Raw genomic sequence first — 23,465 nt, 5'->3', positions numbered from 1 at the left:
AGTCCAAAGTCTAATTAAGTGATAACAACTATTTTATCGATAATAAAAATATTATTAATATTATGGAGGTTTCTATCTCTGAAAATTTTGGTTCTGACAAATCCATTGTGGAAGAGTTGATCCCTAGGAATGTTAGGTTCAGAGACAAAGATGAAGATTCAAACGATGGCATGAAAGTTGATTCGCCATCTGCTCATCCCACCTCTTGGAAAGATATGCTCGTCGGCCCCGTAGTGGATGATACTTTTAAAGGACCGAAAGAGAAGGAAGCCATTGTTTTTATGGACGGCGACATTCAAAAGACCGTTGTCAATGGCGTACCTTCTATTACTTTTTCATATAGGATCCATCAAATTCTCTTTCAAGGTATGGGAAATACTATGATTTTAAAATTACTTGGTTGTAACATTGGTTTTTCGGTGTTGCAAAATAAAATTTACAGTTTGTGGAAGCCTTCTGCACCTTTACATATGATGGATGTAATAACCCATTTCTGCCCAGGCCCATGAAATAAAAACAAAAACAGAAATAAATAAACAAAAGTTTATTTATTACAGTCCATTTACATTCACAAGCCCAATTGACCCAAATACTAAAAGTCCTACACTCGGTTTTAGCCTAAACCCAGCAGACCCGTTACATACTAAGCTAGCCCAATAACCCAAGACTTAATTGGCCCAATTGGCCCAACTTATTTTCAGCTTTAGGAAACCCTAGCCAGGGTTTGCGCCGCAAGCAGAAACGCCTCTTCGTCTCACCCTGGGATTCTGGCCCCGAATGACCCCACAATCAAACGCGTCTATTCGTGTCCCGTCGTTCCAGCCACCCACCATCAGAGCCGAGATTGCAGGCTTTGAATCAGGCCGTGGTCTACGGCCAAATCAACGCCGATGGTCTACCGTTCTCGCGAACACCTGCAAAAAAAAGAGAGAAAGAAACAACAGCAAACAAACAAAACAAATATGGAAAGAAATAAAAGATTTCTTCCCAAAATATATTGTAAACAGTGGCTATAAAAGCCTGAATCAAATACGATGTAAAGGACCCGATTTTTACAGATATACAAAAAAATATACATATATATTACTCACAGAAGAAATAAGAAGTAGGGTTCATTTTAGAAGGTGATTTAAATCTTATTTTTTGTTTTCTTTTCTCTGCTTGAGCGAATATACGAATCGTTTTTAAAAAAAAAACTAGTAACATTTAAAAGAAAAGGAATTATCTGTGGAAGGACGAGGGTTTTTAACCCTCCGACCACCGTGCGTGGTGGCGTTCGCGGTGGCGCGTGGATGCTTGAGGACGGTAGCTCGACAGGCTCTAAGGTCGACCTTAAGTCCTCTTCAGAGGATTTTCTTTCTTTTTTTTTTAAAGGAGCGGTGCAAAATGATTCAAAGGCTTAAAAATTGGCTTATATAGCCATATGTAAACGGTGTCGTTTTGGCCTGAACGATAACCTTCAAAACAGCATCATTTTTAGACCAGGATCCGCATGTTGACCCGATTACCCGAGGAGGATCCGCGTTTTTTAAGATTGGGTTAATTACTCAATTGGTCCTCCCACATTCTTTAATCTTTATAATTTCATTTTACTTATTTTTAATTTAGCCCTAGTATTTTAATTGTGATTCAATTTGGTCCACACAGTGGCTTTAATACCGTATTCGAGAAACGGTGTCATTTTGGGATTAGGGAAAATTGCCTAATGAGTCCCTCGGTTTTAATGCGTTTTCCAAATAAGTTTGAATGATTTTTATTTTTTTAAAAATTAGCCCGAAATTTTTAATTGCTTTTAATTTGAGCCCCATTACACTTATAAATGTATTTATTTTAAATTTTATTATTTATTTGATGTATATTATTATTTTATATTTTATATTATTATTAAAAAATACTGGAAATCCATTTATTTTATTATATTATATATTATTATATTATTTTATATGATATATGGATTATTTATATTTTATTAATTAAGTATTTTTTAATATATGTATTATATTTTTAAAAAAAATAATAATTATATAAAAATGATAAATTATTTTTATTTATGTTATTATATTATTATATGCTTCCTATAATTTTATATACATTATATATATATTATTTTATTTTATATTTTATTTATATCTTAATACATATCATCATGTATGGTTTTAAAATTTTATAAACTACTATTAAACATTATTTTTTATATATATTATTAAATATTTTAAATTCATTTATCATTACATTATTTTATTATTTTTATGTTTTATATGTTATTTTATTAATATATATTATACTATTATGAAGTTTATAAATTATTATTAAGTATTATATTTATATGTACTAAGCATGTAGTATGTATATTATCATAAAGTTTTATTATTATTATACTACGTTTTAGTATTTATTAAACACTTTAAAAATTCCCCGTATTTGTTTATTGTACTAAATATGTGATTCTTTTTAAGTTTTATTTTCTTTATATATGTTCGTATGATACTAATATATTTGTGTTAACTGTTTTGATATAAATTCATTGCACGAGTCACTTGTTATCATTGATTTTATAAGTTTACATGAAAATTATTTATTTATGTAAGGTATATTGTCATGAAGTATGATTATATATTTTATCCTCATTGTTCATCATGTCGTATTCTTACATAAGATATTATTATCTTTGCCATTTTTGGCTTGCATGAAATAATAATGTATTTATTAATATTATTTGTGATTATATATGCATGAAATATCAAAGTATTATGTGACGTATGTCGTAATTATCATTTATTACATTACATTTGTATGAAATATTAAAATATGTAGCTTAATTAATCCAATATTGACCTTTTGTAATAGGTTAAATGCATCATTGTTTTTTTTTTTAAATTCCATTTAACTTAAAGGAATCTTAAAAAACAAGACAATGTCTTTTATATTTAAGAATTCAAGAAATAGTGCCCTAACATGCTAGGTTGCGATTTCCTGTTTGTCTAAATATCTCAAACATCCTTTTAAACGAGTTTTACAAATTATGAGATAATTTTAGTTACGAAAGCTTAAAAATATCGTGTCTAATCATGCTGAAAGTGATGTTTGTACTCTTTTAAAAAGAATGAATCTCGATTTTTTTACAGTTTTAAGGAAATCTTATTTCTAAATTCTTTCAAATTTCTGGCATTAAGACAAAATTATTTAATTTGGTACCAATTTTGGGCGTTACGAGGGTGCTAATCATTCCTCGTGCATAACCGACTCCCGAACCTATTTTCTCATAATTTAATAGACCAAAATGTTTTATAAAGTGATCCAATCACACCTAAAAAGGTTGGCGGCGACTCCCGTTTTTATTTTTCAAAAGTCGATTCCTATTTTTCAAACATCCATTTAAAAAATAGTTTCGACAATGGACATAGAAAACGGATATTTCCTAGTTAAATTTCAGAATAAACTAGACTATGAAAAAGTTCTTTCTGAAGGGCCGTGGATTATTTTTGGTCAGTACTTGACCGTTTAGCCTTGGACGTTGGCTTTCGACCCTGCCCAGGCCTACCCAAGCGTTGTCATGGAGTGGATCAGATTCCCTGCTCTTCCTAGCTATTTATACAATCGCATGGTCATTACAGAAATTGAGAAGTTGGTCGGGAAGGTGGTTAAACTTGATATGAATACTGACAATAGGGCACGGGTCGTTTTGCCAGATTGGCGGTTTATGTCAACCTTGACAATCCATTGATTTCTCATATTCTAATCAATGGACGATTGCAGAAGGTGGAGTATGAGTCCTTATCTACTATTTGGTTTCATTGTGGGAGATATGGTCATGTGGAAAACAATTGTTCCTTTAAAATTGCTGAATCAGTGGCTGAAGAGGACAATATGTCACCAGAAATGATATTGGAGAATTCAAATTTGGTTAGGGAAGAACCGGAGAAGAAAGACGAGAATTACGAGCCATGGATGATTGTGGAAAGGAAATCAAGGAGGAAAGTTAGGAATAACGGTCAGAAGGATGCTGGATTCCATGGGAAGGGTAAGGAAGTTTCCCGTTCTAATGGGTTAAGTAATAGGAAATTCGACAAAGAAATCATAGATGGAGATTCTACTGTTATTCGGAGTTCAAAAGGGAAAGAAATCATTAATGGGATTTCTATTGCTGTTCGAAATCAACATAATCATAAAATTGGGGCAAATTTTAATGGTCAGCCCAAACTAACGGGAACTAAGGTTAATACAGACAAATACGTAGAGGTGGGTTCTATTATTGGATCTGGGTTGCTCAATAAAAATAATAATGGGCCTGAAATAAGACCTAGTCTGGTCCAAGACAAATCTAAGGATCACTTGCTGCTTTCTAAAGGAATAGATACGGGCTTGGACATTGTTGATGTAGCGGCCCGTGATCACCTGGAACAGAACGGCCCGGCAGGAGTGGTCAAGTCAAGCCTCGCTGCTACTGGAAACTGCAGGCAAATTTTTACAGCGGGAGCAACAACCAGCGCCTTCTCCGTCGAGAATCCTTCTAAAGATGCAGGTGAATCCTCCTCTCTTCATCTTCCTACTGCCATTTTGAATGGAGGTGAACCTAAAGCAGTGGCAGTACCAGTGGCTCACCTTGATTGAGGAAGATATTCGGCAGTGACTTTTTTAGGGAATGAAAGTGAAATCAACCGGAGCAGTGCTCCTCCCACAAATAATTCCTTAGTCTTGGCTCAAGAGGGGTTTATCGGCTTGGGTAAAAAAGGCAAAACGAAGGGAACTAAAATCTTCACCAAACATAATAAGTTTTCTCACGGTAGCAACATTCGTTTCAAGAACTCCGGTTCTCAAAGGGTGTCGTTGAAAAAGTCCATGGAGCAGCTCGCGGTTAACATTGCTGCACTTTCGCATAAAAATTTAGACTCTGGAGGTTTAACCAGAACTGATAATAATTTGGGGGGTTTAAGCAATCTCGAACAGTAAAGGGTTTCTTGGGTTTTATTTAAGTTGTTTTTTGTGTGTTTTTTTTTTGGATTTATCTTTTGTTTTTAAATTTTCATATATTTTTAATTTTTATGGATTTAAATCTTAAAATTTTCTCATGGAATTGTCAAGAGTGTGTGAGCAGGAATTTCATTCGAGCTTTTCGGGAATATCAAGCCGAGCATAACCCAGATATAGTATGTTTGGTTGAACCTAGAGTGAGTGGTAAAAAAGCTAATCTTATTATTGAACAGTTGGGTTTTAATTTTTCTCATCGGGTGGAATCTATTGATTTTTCAGGTGGTATCTGGATTGTCTGGAAGGATTCGATTAAGATTCAAGTTGTTAGAAATCATCTGGAATTTATTTCTATAAGTGTTGATAATTTTATTCCTAATAAATCTTTCTTCATATCCTTTGTGTATGGTAGTCCGAACAGATTGAAACGAAAATCTCTTTGGGAAGGGCTTAAAGCTAATTCCCCTGATCAATCTTTTCCTTGGCTAATTATGGGTGATTTCAACGCTATCTCGTCATCTGAAGATAAAAGAAGTCCATATACTAGAGGTAAGAGATGTGATTATTTTGGAAATTTTATTGACTCTTGTGAATTGCAGGATTTATGGTTTTGTGGTCCCTCTTTCACCTGGCAACGAGGGGATACTTTTGTTAGATTAGATTGGGCCTTAGCTAATGATGAATGGATGGCATCGTTTCCTCAATGCTTAGTCTATCATCTCACCCGCATTAAGTCTGACCATTGACCCCTCTTATTGTCTACTAAACCTGATACGGATTCGGCTATTGGAAGACCCTTCAGATTCCTTCTAGGGTGGACGCTGCATAGCACTTTCCCACCTTTGTTAAAGAGAAGTGGAATTTCTCAGGTAATATGGCTGATTCTTTGTGTAATTTTACCTCTTCTATTAAAGTTTGGAATAGGAATGTGTACAGATTTTTGGGGACCCGTAAGTGGCATCTCAAGATGGATTTGTACAACATTTAGAAGGCCTTTGATCATTTCCCCTCTAGTTATATGGCAAAAAAAGAGATGGATGTTCGAGATGAGTTAGAAAATGTACTGGAACATGAGGATTTGCTTTGGAGGCAAAAAGCTCGCTGCAATTGGCTTCAATTGGGAGATCATAACACAAAGTTTTATCATAGTCGTACAATCAGAAGAAGGAAATTCAATCGTATTATTGCCTTACGTCTCGACAATGGGGAGTGGTGTTGTGATCAAGATACTTTACAATCGAAGACGGTAGAATTTTTTGAATGGCTTTATGGTGAGGCCCCTCCTGTATTGAGAAACAATTCTAATTTTGATTTTCCTAGCCTTACTTCTATGGAGCTGAATTTTTTGGAGGAGGCAGTCATAAATGAGGAAATCAAAAAAGCTTTATTCGATATGGCACCTCTGAAAGCGCCTGGTAGTGATGGTTTTCACGCACATTTCTTTCAAAGACAATGGAATATCCTTGAGGAGGATGTATGTTAGTGGGTCAAGGGTGTCTTTGCTGGGCGTCCGATCGAACAGGAGTTAAATAACACTTTGATTGTTCTAATTCCCAAAAAAGGAAGCCCAGAAGATATCAGCCAGTTTCGGCCCATCAGTCTGTGCTCTGTTCTTTATAAGTTAGTGATGAAAGTTATCGCTAACCGCTTTAAGGTCATTTTTCCAAATCTAATTTCTCAAGAACAAGCTGGCTTTATAGCAGGTCGCAACATTTCAAACAATATTATTCTTGCGCAAGAAGTCATTCATTCTATGCGTTGCAAACGAATGGGGAGAAAGTGGATGGCTATTAAGCTGGATTTGGAGAAAGCTTATGACAGGGTAAGTTGGGATTATATTCATGATGCTTTGACTGCAGTGGGTATACCTATCTTTTTAAGAAGAGTTATTGTGTCCGCTATAACTTCAACTTCTATGCAAATTCTTTAGAATGGAGTGTCTATTTGGATGTTTAAACCGGCTAGAGGAATTCATCAAGGATGTCCCTTATCTTCTTATCTCTTTTTCCTTTGCATGGAGGGTTTGGGCCACAGCATTCGGGCTAATAAAGATGTTGGAAAATGGAATTCAATTTGTCTATCTTGGTCGGGCCTTGAGATTAACATTTATTTTTTTGCTGACGACTTGGTGATCTTCTGCAAAGCGCAATTGGAGCAAGCTTGTCTGTTGGATTCTATCCTTAAGCAATTTTGTGCAAAATTGGGCATAGAATAAGTGTTGGGAAGAGCAATATCTATTTTTCCAAGGCTACTGAAGGTGGTGTCCGTAATCAAATTTCTCAAATATTTGGTTTTCAGGAAGTTCAAAATCTTGGCACTTATTTAGGTGTCCCTCTCCTTCATGAAAGAATTACTATGAGTACGATGAGCTTTATTGTGGAGAAAGTAAGACGTAAATTGTAGAATTGGGATGCAAGGAAACTTTCTATCACAGGGAGGATTACCCTGGCTCAGTCAGTTCTCTTATCCATCCCTAATTATTTTATGCAGTCCTTGATGATCCCGAAAAGTGTCTGCTCTGATATTGAGAAGTTGGTGAGACATTTTATTTGGGGGAGCACAGAGAGCCACACTAAAATGTCCTTAGTTGTATGGAATTCTATTTGTCAGCCACGGGGCCGGGGTGGCCTAGGCTTTCGTCATTTGAGTGACTAGAACACTTCTTTTCTTATGAAGATTGGGTTTAATCTTGTCTCTAAAAGTAATGCGCTCTGGGTTCGTGTTCTTCGCTCTAAGTATGGATGGCAAGACCATCTCCCAGATTCTATATGCAGGACTCAATGCTCTCACTTATGGAGGTCTCTCTCTAAAATATGGCCTACACTCTGGGAGAATCTTATTTGGTCTATTGGAGATGGTGCTTCTGCTCGCTGTTGGAAAGATCCATGGATTCCAGGTATGGGTTCTCTAATCTCTAAAATTCCATCCTGTTATAATCTTAACTTGGATTGTTGTGTTAGGAAGTTTGTCAATTTAAATGAAAGCTGGAATTTGGATTTATTCCGTGTATGGCTAACTGAAGACGTGATTAGTAGGATTACTAGTATACCTCCCCCACACCCTGATTTTGGTCAGGATAGGGTAATATGGACTCGGTTTTCCTCAGGAACTTTTTCTGTTCGTAGTGCTTATTGGACCTTAAAAGAAGACACTTGAAATCCTAGAGATGAACATTGGAAGCTTATTTGGAAGCATTCAAGACCACAGAGAGTAAGGGTTTTTCTCTGGTTGGCTTTCAAGAATAAACTCCTTACCAATGCTAAGCGAGTAAGAAGGGGAATGGGACATAATAGTTCTTGTTCCTTGTGTGGACACGAATTTGAAGACTTGACTCATGTTCTCCGTGATTGTCCTTCTGCAAAGGATGTTTGGTTACTTGCACTCCCACAACATCTTAAACAAAGGTTCTTCTCTACCTCTTTCTGAAATTGGCTTTCATTTAACCTTTGTTTTCATGAAAGATTACAGGATAGTGGTCTCATTTGGTTTTCTTTATTTGGACTAATTGCTTGGCGCATATGGAAGAATAAAAATCTTTTTATTTTTCAGAATATCTCCTGGACAGCTACTGAAGTGATCAAGGTCTCTAGCTGCTGGGCTCGCCAATATGAATCAAATGTTCATGGCAGTAAAAGGATTGATCCTATTTCGACTTCAGTTAACAACTCGGATGATACATGGATCCTTTTATCCACTGATAGAGCCGTGGACAGAAATTCGGGGTACGTTGCTACCGAATGAGTGGTCAAAGATCAAAAAGGAAATTGGATAGTGGGATATACCCGTTTCTTAGGTGTCTGTTCTCCATTTGAGGCTGAATTTTGGAGTATTCTTGATGGTATCCTTATTCTACTTAATAAAGGTTACAGACGAGCTCTTATCCAAACCGACAATCTTGAAGTTGCCCAAACATTGGGGGATTTGAGTTTAGAAGATTCTGGGATTGCGGTTCTCCGAAGAACTCAATGCATCATGAAAGCGGAAGGAACTTGGAAGATTAAACACATTTCAAAAACACAAAACTTGGTTGCAGATCGACTAGCCAAACTCAGTTTGAGCTGGAAAACAAGCCCTCAAATCCTCAATGAGGCTCGAGAGGAATTAAGTGTTTTGCTACAAGAAGAAAAAGACAATGGGTGGTTTATGTAGTTGATGTATTTCTCTTTTTTCACCCAAAAAAATATATTATTAATAAAATAATAATTTTAAAATAATTATATAATAAAATTATAATTATAATTTGTTATTAATAATTTATACATTAATGATTAGATTACCAATATATTGATATTATCTATTATTTATTAGATTACTAATATATTAATGTTATTATATATATAATGTTAATCTTACACATTTAATTTTTATTAATTATAAGAAATTGATTTTTGTTATAAAATAAAAGACAAAGGATAAAGAACAAATAGGATGGGAGAGCAAAGAGAGAGTGTATTTGTAACACCCTAAACATAGCCTAGACATTATGGCCGAATCTGAGAATTTTACGAATAAGGGTTTTGAAATCAATCTTATTATGTTAAAATTTATCGTATTAATTGTTACTAAAAGAGTCCACATTTTCAGAAAACTTATTGTTATACTCTTTACTGAAATCGTCATTATTGCCCTTTTAAGTAAAATGTAAATTTGTAGCAGGAGTTTGTATGTCGTTATAGTTGAAAATTGAGCTTATGTTTAAAAACATTTGTTTGTTTAAAACTGTTGTTTGCCAAACATTGCAGTTTAAAAGTCAAAACACATCCAAAACCAAAATTATAAACAAACAGTCCAGAGAGTCCTAAAATTACAAAACTCTTTAAAAAATCCCAAAAATTAAATAATTTACCAGTTAAAAATAGTTTCCAGACTAGTGGTCACTGCTGAGCCTCCGTCGCACCGACCTGCTTATACCTAAGGATTACTTGAACAAAACAGAAAAAAGAAGTGAGTTTTCAAAAACTCAATGTGTAACTTAACAGATACATGCATGCATATAAACTCAGATTTATCATGTAGTAGATCAAATACGGACATGGGTCCTTAACGGAATCAGATAATATCATAATCGAATTATCACAACATACAGATATGTAAAGTCCTACCCCATCCTCTACATACCATCTCCGACCATCTCAACACACCATGTGGGGTATAAAACATTCACCCATCCCTACACACCACATAATGTCTTTACGACACTTATCAGAATAGTTTGCAGTCAAGCTGCCAGTATATTGGCGAAATGTCGCCTCACAGAACACTTCCTCTACATATACAAATCTCACCCCATACACAGACGCAAATAACAGATAACATATTTAACATGTCCCGCATGCTCATATATAGATAACATACATGTTATTACGAACCAGTCAAATCATACATATCAATTTCTAAATGCTCAAATCAGTCTATCAGAATAGCATATATCATACATTAGGGTTTGTTTTGCCCTTAACGACCATACGGAAGGCCCACAGTCGATCGAAACGACGTGTGTGACCCTAGAAAAATTCTAGAATTTTGGGCTCACATGCTCATGTGGGCCATACATACTCCCATCACACGGTCGAACACACGCCCGTGTGGCATCGACAGGTCACTTTTTGGCTTTTGCTGAACTTTATTTTCTCGTGTTTTCATTACACACTTGGTTCATTTTTCGAAGCAACGTAAACAATGAAATTCATAGCACCTATAACAACAGAATTCAACAAATTAATTCTCCACGAACTCTCCAATTCAGGAAACAAACGACTTTAATATTCTTAACATGTCGAAAACCCAATAACCATAACTACGCTAAATCAATAGAACCACTTACCCTCGAAACAACGATCCACGCAATCACTCTACCAGAAGAGCACCAATTGACACACAATTCTCTCTTAGATATTCAGTAAACACAAACCAAAGGCAATAGTTAAAAAGAGTAACCCTTCAACACCATCAAAAACCCCCAATCAGTCATCAATTCCATAACGAAACTTAAGCCAAACCATACACTTATCAAAAGAAAGCAACCGAATTCGATGATCGAGATTCCCAAATACAGCTTGAATTTTGTTTGAAGTAGAACAAAAGGCTAAAAAAACCAGAAAGAAGGAGAAAGAGAAAAACGTGAAACGTGAAGAATAGCAGGTAATTTTTTTGGGAAAATTTTAGAAAAAATAATTTATTCTTCTGGATAATGCTCACAACATCCACTAACCTTACTAACCACCTAATCCCTTAAAGTCCTCTTCCAACTCCCACAGAATTTCAATTCCATCAAACCTCTACTTCACAACTGACACACATTGAAACAAAAATATTGCTAACTGCTCAATCAGGGATTCAAACACAGGGTTCTACAGTAAGCTAACACCTTACCACTAAACCAGTAGGCTCATTTTGATATGATCTGACTAACAATATAATATAAGCCGAACTGCCAAGGGATAGGCTAGAATCAAAATAGCAAAAATTTCCAAATGTGGGACTTGAACCCAAGACTTCAAACACACCCTCAGATCATTTAACCACTGAAACAGATACCCATTTATGCTAGAATTCACAAAAACAAAATTAAATTAGTCAGGGTGTTACAGTATTTTTATTTATCAATCGGGATATTTACAAAACTTTTCAATGTCTCTATTTATAGGCATAAGAAGTATAAATGAAGTAGAGATCTACTTCTTATCACTATTAGAATTTGAAGTACATCAAAACTTATCTTGATCTTGATGGAAATCCACTTAATAAGATATTCATAGCACTTTCTACTAAAATAAAAACCTTGTGGAAAAAAATCCTAGTGAAGGAAAAATAGTACACATATCTATAATACACATAATATGCTACTTATTAAAAATCTTACCACAATAGAATAAAACCTCGGTTAAAGAGAAAAGTGTACAGCGCGTATTTACTCCCCTCTTGAAAACATCACATAATATCTCATATTCTTTGTATCCAATCTTGAATACTAACTTTTCAAATTACCATTTGTACGTATTTGCTAAGCATTTATATCAACATTCTTTTGAAAGTCATGAGTGAGGGAAAGTTTTGGGGGAAATATATTTTGATCTCTTTAAGAATTTCAACAATAATCATAATAAATTTTAATCATGATCCCTCTATAAAAATACAAATAGGTATGTTGGATCATTTCATAATCCTTTTTCAACTACTATTGACTAAGTCAAATTTACCACATATATTTAATTATTTCAATTCATATAAATTAACAATTTCCCGATAATTTCAATATGCTTTTGGCATTCTAAATCCTTCAAGGATTTTAATATAAACTTTACTATATAGTGATTCATAAAAGGTTGTAACAACAACCATTAGACGTAAATTAAATCTTTTATAAACTGTTAATTTAATAATATATCTAAAGATTATTGCATCTACCACAAAAGAATATTATATCTTTTCATAATCAATACCAAGACTTAGCAAAAACTTCATATTTTATTCTGTTTTGCAAAACTACCTTATTTGTACCCTCACTGGCTTTATACCTTTAGATATTTGGACTATTGGTCCAAAAAGTCCACAAATTTAATTGTACTTGATTGCGTCTTTCTATTTTGACCAATTTATTTCATATCTATATTTCTCAATAGATTTATTCAATATCCTCCTTTTATTTCATTATTTCAACAATAATATTGCATGCAAAACCATTGCCGACCATTTTTTATTATCGGTTCGACATTTTCTCAAATTGGCATAAGTTATCGAGATCTCTTAATTTCAATATTTTAATCTTCAATTTCAAGTACCTGAATCTCTTTCTGAGTTTTACTTATTAGTTATGTCTTGGGTCTCTTTTGAAGTACCCGTCTTCGTTATATGACCATCTACATTTATTATTTTCTTTTATAAGAATTTTCAGATTTGGAACTAGTAATGAGTTATCCTTGTTGAACTTCTAGTTCAAATTACTCTCCCCCCTAACTCATTACAAGTTCTTATTTCTCTCCCCCTAATGTTAGGAAAATTCTCAAATCAAAATAGTAATCACAAATCATGTCATAATTGAATCTTCAATACATTTAAAACATATAATAATACAATGAGACTCGTAATTAATATATATTCCCAACTTTCTTTGAGTATTAACTCATCTTTGTTGTGGTGGAGCAATTGGAACATATACACACATACAAAAATTCAAAGATGAAAAATATTTAACTCTTGACCAAAAATCAATTGTAATTGGAAGTATTTATAACTCATTGACTTTATGCATACAACATGTAAATCAACATAATCTCATGTTGAAATATAAATCACAAATATAGTCATGATCCATTCAATTTATAACAAGAGTAATAAATATAAATCAATAACTCAATATTTTTTAATTCATATGAAATATAATCTTTTCTTCATTCATAATCTCAATATGAGATCCATTATAAATATCTTTTAAAACCAATAGATTAACCATCACAAGATATTAATATATTAGCTCTTCTAGAGCTTTGAACTAATTTTGTACTATCAAATATTAAAATAATATTTGTTTATTTCAGTACCAAATAAGATAAATATTTTCTATCTATAATGATAGAATTCATTACTACATTCTCATATCCTTCCTCAAAGAATATTAATAGAAACAAAATATTTGGGCACACGCCACATATGTGGCCAATAATCTTTATATCACATTGATAACATAAGTTATCTTTATCCTTTGAAGAGTTATCTTAAGATTTTTTCATTGTTCTCTTATTTATTACTATGTTCCCACTTTTAGTGGTTCATGATTATATATTTTATTTTCTTTATGTTTGTAATCACTTCAGGCAATGTAACAAATCTAGTAGGACAGACTTCTAAATACCTCTATTGATTCTTTATTTCATAATTACTATCGCAAACATACGGTGGATTTCAAATCAGAATCTATATATTCATGTTTATTGTAATTAGTCTCCAATTATAAGAAACATGATATAATAAATAAATCATAAGAAAATATACCTGAAGATCTTTAACACCATTTTCATCACCTTGGCTATTATCACGAGCACTATTACAAGGACTAAAATAACTATGCTTTCATAAGCACATACTACATATAACTTATAGAATTTTATAATGCTCTAATAAATTATTTGTACTTTATAATTCAATCTAAAAAGGTATAATCTAATAATTTATCAATAACAAAAAAAAAAATCCTCTTTAAAGGGGACCAATATCATAAAAACTTATATTTTACGTCGACAATTAATATATATTTAAACAATCATTTAAAAACAACATATTATAAAGTTTTATTAGTAAACCTTATGAACCCATCGGTATTCAATAATATAACTTAATAATTTGATCAGACTTAAAATGAACAAATAATAATCATACCTCAAAAAAATTTTGAAGCTCCTTACCAATTTAAATTGTGCTCTATAAATCCAAAATCCATGCTGAGATCAAAATTTTTTTTCACCATACAAAGCAACGAACTGTAGTGTCCATCTTGATGTTGAGCCTCTTAGTGTATACTCAAATTTTCCATTCAGAGTCATACTCTTTTACCAACTTTAATAAGAAGTAAAACAAGTTAATTAAAATAATCTCAAATTAGTTTGACTTAATTGAAAATTAATCTAAATATAAAACACTAAATAGATAAAAACTTCCTGCAAAGAGTTGCAAAAAACAGCAGGTGAAAGGCAACAAGTAATGGAGAATCAGGGAAGAAAGCACTCAATTTGAATAGTAGTCAGAAGTAATAAATAGCCATTTGAAGAAGCAAAAGAGCCAACAAAAAAAAAGATTAATTTTAGTGGTTGGAGGCTGAATTTTGGTATTATGGATGAGGCTTTATTTATAGGCATAAGAAATATAAATGAAGTAAAGATCTACTTCTAATCATCATTAGAATTTAAAGTACATCAAAACTGATAGATATCCACTTAATAAGATATTAATAACAATTTTAACGTTATTAATTATTATCATATTTAAAATAAAAGAATATTTATATATAAAAGTACACATATATATAAAATTTATACTTATTTAATTAAAAATAGATTTTTATTATTTTGAATTTATCCTATTATATTTAATGATTTTGTAGATGTATAATTTTATTAATTAATAATATATTATATTATTTTTAAGATGACTAAATTAATTAATTTCAAATTAATCTACTATCTTATTAATTAATATTTAGGTATTATTACTTTCATTACTATCACATAATACTAATAAATTATTATTTTAATGTCATTTTAATAATATAATTAACAATAGAGGGTATTCTCATCAATTCAAAAGTTTTTTCAAACTCGTGCTTATATATATATTATAAATTATAGATAAAAGCACAAGTTTAGAAAAACTATTGAACTTATGAAAACACCTTTTTATATATTATAAAACTAAGTTGACATTAAAAATATTTTTCATTTTACTTTTTTTACATAATATAATATTGCATTTAATGAACTATTTTAATATTAATTATTATTAACTAAAATCTTATTAATTGATGTGATAAATATAAAAATATTTTTTGAATAATAGTAGTTGATTGAATTTATTAAAGTCCTTAGAAACAAAACCTTAAAAGACTGAAAAAGTAAAATAGAATTCAAGAACAGAAGAAAAATTATTGAGAAATAAATCGACCATCCCCTCTCTTCAACAAAACATGAGTTCGATCGGAACCAATCTCCTTGGCCAGCATTATAAAATGTTGAAGAAATCCAGAGAAGAAATAGGGAAAATAGATTAAAGATGACTCCCTACAACCTTCACATGAACAGATGATTATCAATGTGGGTCCATACATCGACGACCAGTCACAGCACGATTCTAGGCTGATGACAGTGTATTTTCTACCCAAAAAGCCTCCTCTTGCCTGAGCATCCCCTTGGATGCTATTGCATGTGCAGTTTGGTTACCATTTCTGGCAATGAATGCAAATCGACAAGAAATGAAGCTTTCCAAAAGTCTTTTCGGATATTAGGTAAACGATTTTATCTTTGATAAGTTAGTTTCTTGTGAGTTTAGCTTTGAAATATCTAATAATGAGTCACTTTCTATTATCACATGTCGGAAGCCTAAAACAATAGCAAATTATATCCCATGCACCACCGCTAACGCTTCTGCCGCAAAGGTGGAACAAATATAATAGTTGTTTCTCTAGCAAAAGCCTAAAATTTGGCCCTTATTATTTCAGATAAATCACTTTTGAGCATGAATGTTTGTTACCAAGGGCAAAGCTTGCATCTACATTAACTTTGACATACGATGATATCGGTGGAGACTAGAGGACCTTAGCCTGTGGATTTGGATGCTTCATTTGCGACATTATAACACACAACTCAGCATAATACCCTTGGACAAAGGTAATAAGTTCCTCAACCCTTTGATTGGAACCTTCCATGTAAAATTTATTTCTTACCTTCCAAATTGTCCATACTGTTATTGCGATCTCAATTCTCTTTGCACCTATAAATTTTACATAAAGCCATGCTAGCCAGTCAGTAAAGCCTAGCTGCGATATACCCAATGGCCATTTAATACCCATTTTATCCCAAACTGCACATGCGAACACACAATCTCTACTTACATGATTAACAGTTTTGATATCAGAAAAATAACGAAGACAAAAGGCATTTGAAGCATCTCTTTTTATGAAAAAATTATTCTTTGTAAGGACATATTACGTATAAACTTCCAAACTAAGATTTTTACCTTGGATGGTGACCTGCCACAAATTGTAGTGGCTGTTTAGGTACTTTTTAGCATTTAACGAGCTTGTTTTTAAGCAATATTATGTTTAATTAGTGCATTTTTTTATTTTTATAGCTTAGATTCATTTTATTGAAAAACAAGCATTTTTACACATAATTAAAAGTAAGTTGACCATTTGGGTCAATACGAGCCTTAAGATAGTTTGAATGATTTAATTGAGTGTCCAAGACACCTATTTTTAGGTCCAAAAGCATTAGGAATGATAGTCCAGTCACAACACAAGCTTCCAGGCTCGCAACACAGTAAGACAAACTCCAGATCTCACATTTGAAGTTGTGTGTTGCGACATAGGGTGACAGAGGGAAAATATTAATCAAGGGTGTTTTCATCCGCACAATCAATATTTAGCATGATTAAGGCCTGTATTTGACCTAATTGAGCAGCTAAATTTGCCTATAAATAGGCTAATACTATGCTTAAGGGGAGGTAAGCCTCAGAGGCCAAACCAGGTTTTAGGAGTAGATTTAGTATTAATTAGGCTTTAATTTAGTTTTTATTTCAATTTCCAAATAGTTTATTATTTTGTTCATTGACTTGGATTCGACTTGAGTCTAAAACTTTTCTATTGAATATTTTTGCAATTTTTTTCAATTCTTGTTAGTCAACGACGATATTTTGTTAGATGTTAAAGGAGTTTGTGGATCTAAACGTATTCAACTTATCAAATGGAGCAAATTCTATCCCTCTCTTGTTTTAATTTTTTTTGTGTTTGGGCATGATTAAATTAATTCTAGGGAATATGAAAATTGTATTCATAAGTCGTTAAGTTGTTTAGGGAGATTAACGAGTGCATATGGGAGTAGTTAGCAGAAGAACGAGGGTTTCACATAGAACTAGTTGGTATAAATCATGCATGCTTAAACCCTAGGATTGACAACCCTAGGAAGTAATCTAGGTTAAATGAGGCCGAAAGATAAGTTTGTCAAGTAAATCATAATTTATCCCGATCAAGAAAGTGAGGTCGAAAGATAAGTGAGTACTGGTCGATTAGTTAATCAGTAGAGGTCAAAAGGTAATACTGGTTAGTTAACAACTGATTCACTAAAAACTCGAGTTCTGAAGTTAATTATAACCACTGAAGCGAGTTAATCTTCTGCATGTTAACTGAGATTTTCTTCATTGATTTATTTATTTTTAGTAATTTTAGTTTATTGCATTATATTACTTTTTATTCTTATTATTATTTGTTGTAATATGGTTTTGGGTGAGTACTATTTAGTCCTATTACTATAAAAGTAATTTTAGATTTAATCTACCCTCCATTAAGTAAAATCTTCAAAGTACTTTCTGTACCCTATTGTATAATACTATATTACAATTTGACTCGTATACTTGCGGATATCGCTATTTTATTTCCATATCTTTTGTTGTAGTATTTCTAGTCAAATGTGCGAGCATTTGGCAATGGTTAGACATGCATTGTAATTGCCAAAGCTATTTGTAAACATTGCATGCAGTCAAGTCTAAGTGTAACAACCCGTTCGATGGAGTCTCAATATTCATTTACTATCTAGCGAATAGATGGTAAATTAACGATAGATTTGAGTAAGTAAAGTAATTTTCCTAGCTAAATAAAGTATTCTGCATGATTCACCAATTGGCGAACTCCAAGTTTTGGCGAGCTCTAGGGTTTGGCGGACTCTTCTGTTAAGTATCCAACCACCTCAGATGCTTTAGGCGAACTCGTTAACTTCACAGTTTTTTAGATTTTTATTATTATTTTAATGCATGATGATTTGGTTAGTCATGTTAAGATTTAGTTGAGATTGAGTTAAAACTGAACTAGACTACTGTAGATGATAAGACCCCAAAACTTTTTAAGTACACTTAATCATGAGAATCAAGAGTGTTAGTAGAATTATCTGATATTTCCACTAATCATTATCTCTGTTGCTTAGGTATATAAGGATAGCAATGGTCTTTCTGAAACACCTTTACGTTTTCTTCTTCTTTCTTATTTTCTCTGTAAATCTCTAAAAACCTAAGTTTGGAATAATTTATTCGAGGAGAAGGTTTGTAATGTTTAGCTATCACCTATGCTAGTACCAGCTTACTGGTAATTACCGATAAACCCTTGGGTTATTGTCGAAGTAATCTATGTGTTTTTTCGTATTGTATGCATAGATGTTAGAATGTTGTGTAAGGAAGGAAACTTCTTGATTCTAAATTAAGTGTTACCGATTCTTGCATGCATGTTAAGATTTGATAGATTGATGATCTGATATGTATAATTATATTTCTTTAAGCTCAAGAAGCTAACTACGGTCCAAGCGATAAAGGCAAATGACCTATTGTGTAGTTTTGTATTAGAGTTTTTGGTGAGTTCTTTCTTACTTCCATGTGTTGTAAATTCCTTTGTTATATAGATTGTGTAAGGTAAGTAATCTTCTTTAATAAAGTATGAATGGTGTATGTGTGGGTGACGATCGTCCAGTGTCATTAATCTGAGTTCACTCTGTCTGTGATATGAAGTAAGGCCATCCTTCATGCCAAATTGGTACCACTATTTGTGATATGTGAGATAGGATTTATGATAATGGAGAATGAGAGATATGTTTGTGTAGCCTCCAGTAGGGTAGTTATATTGCAAACCAGATTGGCATATCATGATAAAACATGCTATTTTGAATGAAAACGACACAAGGTGTTAAGGGGGAGTATGTATGTGAATGAGACTTTATGATATGCTTCTGACTTTGAATTCTAGGTATACGGCTGACATGAGGATAAATTTTCTAAGTTGTGTTAAGTTGGCATATAATATTCACCTATGTATTAAGTAATTGGCGTATTAAGTTAGTCTATGTTCTATATGTTTGGAAAACGGATTTGGAAAATGCAGCAGAAAATAATTTAAGGGAAAAACTAGAGTTTTAAGAAATTTTCCAAAACAATATATTGGTTGTGATATCTAAAGTAATAAACACTTAATCAAAATTGTACCTTTTCGATTCATCTAGGATAAGGGCTTCGACCGAGTTGTCTTCTCCGTTATCTTCAAGCTCACGTCTATTGAGTGTGGGTTCGCTTCGAATCAAAAAAATTTCCACAAAAATTACCAGTGGGGTAATTTTGTAATTTCTCTAAATTTTTGGGTCAAGTTGTAAATCAGAAAAATATCTCTAGAAATTTTCTGGAATAATCTCTTCAGAGAATTTTCTCTCTACAACTTTCATTTGAATTCAAGTGTGTGTAAATAATGACCCAAGGCTCTCTTTATATAGGAAGAGTTTAGAGAGTTCAACTATGATTAAACTTATCACTTTAATATTAAATTGATAAATATTATATTAAATTTAATATTAAATTTTCTATTTTTGGAATAGTTAATCTGAAATCAAGTTTTCTAGTAGAGTCCTAGTAGGAGTGTAACCCTTCCACTACTCAACTAGTGATGACCAACTATTACCAGCCACCGAGACCCCATCGTCGCAGCCACAGGCATTGCCATGTCTGGTGATGTAGGTGCGACACCTTTACGGCACCCCGAGCCGGTTCGGCTGGGGTCAGTGATGACCCAACTGATCCGGTCTAGCCACCAGTTGGACTGTCGGTTTGGTTTCACATACTGGGCCCGATTCGACTAGTTTTTGGGGTTTGGTCTCTATTTTGGGCTCCCGAGCCTAATTTACGATATCAGGTCCAATTTTCAAGTTCAATTACCCATTGGGCCAATTGTGTGACTTAAAAATTAACTTCCAAAAATATCATATTAATTTTAATTAATTTGATTAATTTAATTTTACTTGATCAAAATTAAATTTTCCAAAAATCACTTAGATTTTCCAAATTAAGTTTTCAAGAAAATTCTTTAATCAAATTCTCTAGTTGAACAATTCTCATGACCATCTAATTTAATTCCACATCGAATAAATTGACTTAATTAAATTATTCCCAAAGTCGTAGAATCTTTTGTTGAGCTAGTAGAGGGACCAATCACTCATATATAATTAGGCTCTAGTGATTGTAATTATGTCCAGAAGCATCATTCTGATAATTCGCAATTACTTAATCATGGATTCAATCCACAAGAAGTACCATGAGTGAAAACTCGTTATTGTATACTCTTTACGAAAGATATTCATCCAAATGCTTTGTCTAATGACCTCGTCATGTGTGTTACCTTTATATGATATCCTTGATTTCTTTGAGTTAAATATGTTCACTCAATACAATCCTATTTTATCTCATTGTCACCAGTGTGGGTTCTTAATGATTAATATGATTATTGTCAACAAATGACTGTGATGAATTGCTTGTTTGATAATAGCAACCCGTGACCACGTTCCATATTTATCAATCTACACAATGTCAATGAGAAGATATCATTAACTCTTTAATTGAGCTATGAATTCCACTATTTATAGTAAATTCATGCCATACACAAGTCATGTACCCAACATATCGGCTATGAGCTCGATCATCTTTAAACCATAAGCCTCCACTTATATCAAAGCACATGAGTTGTATACGCATGGCCAATGACTAGCTCAGGATTTAGGTAAATCACACCATGAACATCACAAGTGAATTAATTCACAAACAGATTCAAAATTAATTCATCTTGGGTCTAGTCCAATGTATTATTCTACCTATGAATACATCTATGTCTCTGTTCGTGGAGTCAATTGTTCCGATAACCAAGACTAGCCATCTCCCTATTGGAATTGTCGACGACATAATAATCCTTCTCAGTATTTGAATCAAATGCTCACTTTGATTCTTTTACCGGATTACAAACTCATTTAGATTATCTACTGAAGTAAGTTATTTTTCTGGCAATGTAAACATTCTTACAATGCCACTTATCTTTAGTTTGAACTTAGACAATCAATGAGCTAATATTTGTTTGTCACAATTTCCCTATGCATGCAAAATATAAAAGACATAAATACAAAAGACATAATAGTGAAATATGAAATCAACTTTATTTATATATTAATCATTCAAGTAAATAGAAAATAGTTACACGTTTACTATAATATGGGTACATTTCCCAACATTATACATGCAATTAGACTTACTATGATCATTGTGTGTAAGTCCTTCTGAAAGGTTCGATTGTATCGTAAGAAATCTTGTGTATGAATTCTCCTTATGTTGGAACTCACTATGTTTGTATGAACTTACTCTGTTATCTTTTCCTTCTTAGGCTTGCTAACTGAAGGAAGATTGTTTGTTAAAAGAACTATGCCAGAGAACTGCTACAATTGTGAGTTGTCTATTTTTGTTCTGTATCATGCATGACTTGTGGGGGTGGCCTATAAATGTACTTTTGAAAATGACCTATATAAAGAATTATTATTTGAAAAGACACTATTTTTATAATAATCTTATTTAAATCTAAATGTTTGGATTCGAACTATTATATTTTGTTTAATGAAATTTACTTATTAAAACTTATACGCTTGATGGTTTGAACAATATTTTGAATTACCAATGATGACATTTAAACCTTTGCAATGTGACAACTATTATATATTTTATACTTATAACTTTGTAAAAATTTATAAAGCTTCCACCGAATGTTCTGCTAGAAATTAGCTTGAAATTAAAGTTGTAACACATCATATTTGGATCTAATTATCGGGTTAGCAGGCTATATCCACTTCGAATGATGTTTAAGCCAGAATGTTCACCACTCCAAACCAGTCAATCATCTTATGGGTGCTATGAAAAAGGAATATTCATGATGCAATTAGCTTCATCTTCAGTAAACATTGAAAATATAAGCTCCAAGTTCCATTGATTCGTACATGGAATAATCTAAAACAAATCAAGTCCACCACTTCTTGGTGATTCTACCTTGCGTGAAGGAACCTTAGGCAACCAACATCATTCCATATAGAAATCGACGAACTCGACTCGATTCTCCATTCTAAATCAAATTCCAATAACCCTTTAGAGCACCAAATGATATGCCATGTCAGAGACGAATTAAAGCTAATTGATGCCTTTAGAAAATTAGATTTTGGCTAATATTTGGCTCATAGCACTTGAGCAATTAATGATTTAGGATTAACAAGTAGACACCATTCTTGTTTAGCTAATAACATAATGTTAAATTTTGCTAAGTCTCAAAAACTCAATCCTCTATCTTCTGTTAAACAAAAAAGATCTAACTAAGAGCACTAGCGAATGCCCTTCTTCCTGGCAGATTTTTGCCACCAATACCATGCAGTTAAAGCATCAAGTTCTTTATGAAAGGTACTAGGTAGGAGAAAATATGGCATCGCGTACATCAACAGTGCTTGTAAAATCGATATAATAAAGACCTCCTCACCACCCAAGGACAATAATTTCGAGCTCCAATTATGGATTCATTTATTATATCTGTCCCAAATATCTGAGAAATCTCATTTTTTATCGCGCCCTACTATAGCTTGCAAACCCAAACATTTCTTTAGATTATTGTTACTAACCATCCTTAGAATCTGACACACATTCATCTTATTTTCTTTAATCACATTCGAACTGAAGAATAGTCCAGACTTGTCGAAATTAATTAACGGCCCAGAGCTCTATGTATTTGCCTAACAAACTCTATAACTTGGTCCCACCCAAAACATTACCCTCACCAAAGATAAAATTGTTGTCGACAAAGAGTAGATACGTGATTAGCGCTGCGCCTTTAGCGATTCTAGTACCCATTAACCTTCCACTAAAGGTGCTAATTTGAAAAGAGATGAAAGCCCATCACTACAAATAAAAAA

Source organism: Gossypium hirsutum, chromosome A09, assembly GCF_007990345.1.
Source record: "Gossypium hirsutum isolate 1008001.06 chromosome A09, Gossypium_hirsutum_v2.1, whole genome shotgun sequence".
NCBI lineage: Eukaryota > Viridiplantae > Streptophyta > Magnoliopsida > Malvales > Malvaceae > Gossypium > Gossypium hirsutum.
This window is presented reverse-complemented; position numbering follows the sequence as displayed.